Source organism: Pteropus medius, unplaced genomic scaffold (assembly GCF_902729225.1).
Source record: "Pteropus medius unplaced genomic scaffold, Ma_sr-lr_union100, whole genome shotgun sequence".
NCBI lineage: Eukaryota > Metazoa > Chordata > Mammalia > Chiroptera > Pteropodidae > Pteropus > Pteropus medius.
Window position 1 is genome coordinate 17,101,750 of NW_024344370.1, and position 3,190 is coordinate 17,104,939.

Genomic DNA, 3,190 nt, shown 5'->3' on the forward strand with positions numbered 1-3,190 from the left:
AATAATTTATGGATTTAGAAAATGGCAGTTTTTATTTATTTTTTGTGAGAGGGGGAATAGGCTCATACCTTAATGAGGTGACCAGTTCTTAACGGATGAGCTCCACGGTATATGCAACTCAAACTTGCTCCTCAGTCTGGAGGTTACTCACTCCATGTGGGATTTTTAATACTCTCACCCACTCCAAGCCACCCCAGCTTTCATTTCTAACAGATATTTTCAAATTGCTCTCTAAAACAGTTATTTCAATTTACAGTCCTGTCAATAGATTATGAGAGAATTCATGTTTTCTTCCATCCTTCTCAACACTCTATTTATTTGTTTGTTTGTTTATATTTTTATTTTTTTAGGCGAAGCAACTCTCGGTTGACCTCACAAATTGCAAGGACCTTGTCAGCATACAATCCCTTATTTTTTAAATTATTTTACTCCTACAGCACCTGGTCTTCCTAGGTGGTCTCCCATCCAAGTACTAACCAGGCCCGACCCTGCTTAGCTTCCGAGATCAGATGGGATCAGGCTTGTTCAGGGTAGCATGGTCGTAGACTACAACACTTTTTTTAATAGCCATTTTTTTTTTTTTTTGCTTATTTGGTAGCTGAGAAATGAATCATATTTTACTACCATTTTAATTTCCATTTCTCTTATTTCTAGAGATTAATATTCTGTTTTACTTCTACTGGCCATTCAGGTTCTCTCTCATGCATTTTCTATTTATTGCATCTTTTGTCTGTTTTTCTGTTGTGCTGTTTGCCTTTGCTTAAGTTCATTTAAAATTTTGGATATTTCTAATTTGTCCTTTGTATATGTAGTAAATATATTTTCCAAGTCTGTTTTGAGTCCTTTAACAGCTTTCTGCATCTCTTTTTATATATAATTTATGTTTTGGTGTGGTCAATTTTTTTTCTTAATGAATTTTCTGTGTGCCGTCAAATAAAACTTGTTCTATCCTGAGATCTTAATGACAATTTCTTCTGTTGTTTTTTTTTTCCCCTTGTAGTTTTGAGTTTCCCCTTTTCAATTATTTTAAAATCCTTCTATTTTTTCGCTACTAGGCAAAGCCAGTTGTTGAAACACCATTTTTTGAAACGTCCATCGTATTGGAAATACTGATTGGAAATACTGCTTTCAAGTTCTCATGTATATTTAAATTTGTATTTGTTCTCTATTCTGTTTCATTAATCTATGTCTGTTTCTGTACAAATAGCACATGCTTTAGTTACAAAAGCTCTATAAGAAGCATCAATATTTAGTCTCTTATTCCCTTCCTGCCCTAAATGACTTTTTGTTTGTTTGTTTGTTTTATTCAAAATGTCATAGGTACTCTTACAGCTTAGTTTTCCATATTAATTTTCCAATAATTTATTATAAACCATTTCCAAACATATAGGATATTTGAAAAGATTTTACTGTGAATTACTATTATCCATCATTTATATGCATCAATATTAACATTTCACTATACTTGCTTTATCTCATATCTATAGATCTATCAATCCTTATGTCTATCCATAAATCCATCTTTTTTGCTTTTGGTGGCATTTAAAAATAAATTTCAGACATCAGTACTTCCTCCAAATATTTCAGTGTGAATATGATTAATTAACATTCAATATTTGTTTATAGTTTGTTTTTATTTTGATATAAAAATTTACATGAAATAAAATGCACAAGTTGTGTATATGCACATATTCAAAATTTTTACTAATGTGTACACTTGTAAAATTCACATTCTTATCAAGATAATAGAACATTGCTATTGCCCTATAATGTTTCCTTATGTCTTTTTCCAGTCAGTACCTACTCCCACCACTCCCAGAAGCAATCTGTTTTCTGAATTTCACACTTAGATTAGTTTTGCTTATTTTAGAATTTTATATAAATGAATCATACAGTATGTAGTCTTCTGTGTAAGGTTTGTTTCATTCAGCATAATGTTTTGATATTTATCCATGATCTTGTATGAAATATTAGTGCATTTATATTTTATAGCTGAGTAACATTCCATAGTATTAATATAAGTTTATTCATTCTTCTTTTGATAAACACCTAGGCTGTTCCCAATTTATGGCTATTATGAATTAGTTTTCTATGAACATTCTGTGAGTATATGCTTTTACCTCTCTTTAGTAAATATCTAGCAGTAGAATTTTAGATCACAAGATTGGTTCTATATTAATTTTAGAATACATTTCTTAAGTTCAACTTGAGCAATAGGTGGAATTACATTGAATTTTAGATTAATTTAGAGAGCATTAACAGCTTTATGATATTTGCTTTGCATACATTAATATTTATTAGCTGTCTCATTTAATAATATTTTATATTATTTTTGTCTTGCACAGTTTTGCTAATGTAGTTACAGATATGACAATATTGTGGAAATTATATATTTTTTCTATTATGCTATCTACTTTGTTCATAATTTGGATAAATTAAAAACTATTGATTTGTATAGATTGATAACATGTTCTACACTTGAAACATGTCTAGCCAAGCTGTGAGCCATCATAATAGTTCAAATTAGATGTAGATTATTTTAGGTTTTATATTTAGACATATGTTCTACAAAAAAGTAAAGTTTCTTCCTTCATCAATACAGATCTTTCAAATCCATATGCAGCTTTTTGCTTTTCTTATTACACTGCCTACAAATTCCAGTACTGTGAGAAATAGTTACAATAAAAGTAGGCAATTGTCTTAATATGAATTTCAATGGTACTTCTTATAATTGTATACCATTAGTGATGACATCTGCTATAAAAATTATTTTTGTTCGTTTTATTGAGGTGTAATTGATATATAACATATTAGTTTTATGTATACAACATAACTTTATATTTGTATATATTGCAAAATGATCACCACAATAAGTCTAGCTAATGTCCATCACTATACATAGTTATAATATTTTTTCTTGTAATGAAAACTTTTAAGATTTAATCTCTTAGCAACTTTCAAAACTGCAATACAGTATTATTTATTGACTACAGTCAACATGCTATATTACATTACATCTCTGTGACATTTATTTTATAACTAGAAGTTTTTATCTTCTGACCTTCACCCATTTCGTCCACTATCAATTCTCCACCTCTGGCAACCACCAATCTGTTCTCTGTATCTATAAGCTTGTTTTTTTTTGTTGTTTGTCTGTTTTATTTTAGCTTCTACATATACGTGAGATAAT

The 3,190-nt window shown here is 29.5% G+C and overlaps 1 pseudogene; it reads right to left on the bottom strand.

The window, feature by feature from the left end:
* Nucleotides 1–428: 428 nt before the first annotated feature.
* Nucleotides 429–547, bottom strand: LOC120608420 (uncharacterized; annotated as a pseudogene).
* Nucleotides 548–3,190: the final 2,643 nt, after the last annotated feature.